The sequence below is a fragment of the Penaeus monodon genome, chromosome 20 (genome assembly GCF_015228065.2).
Source record: "Penaeus monodon isolate SGIC_2016 chromosome 20, NSTDA_Pmon_1, whole genome shotgun sequence".
NCBI lineage: Eukaryota > Metazoa > Arthropoda > Malacostraca > Decapoda > Penaeidae > Penaeus > Penaeus monodon.
The window spans coordinates 44,582,223-44,582,487 of NC_051405.1; the positions used below are offsets into that span (position 1 = coordinate 44,582,223).

Here is a 265-nt window from a genome sequence, read left to right on the forward strand (position 1 = left end):
GTGTGATAATATCTACCGATCTACCGATCCCTTGTCTCGTATATTAGCCCCTTCACGCTCCCTGTTTTTCTCTGCTTCGCTCCCTGCATTATTTAACCTATAATAAGGCCATAGGATTAGAAGGGTGTCGATGAGGGCATTGTATGAGTTGTAAAGCAGTCTTATAACTTTTTATTATTTCTTTATGATATGAAAAGTCAGATCACCTTTTTTTTTCAGATAATGATAATAATGATAAATAATGCTTTCCAAATTATTTATCATT

The 265-nt window shown here is 34.0% G+C and overlaps 1 protein-coding gene across 1 annotated transcript in view; it reads right to left on the reverse strand.

The window, feature by feature from the left end:
• LOC119586014 overlaps window positions 1–265 on the reverse strand; it is a 21,958-nt gene that overhangs the window by 20,685 nt on the left and 1,008 nt on the right. The gene's annotated exons all lie outside the window — the stretch shown is intronic.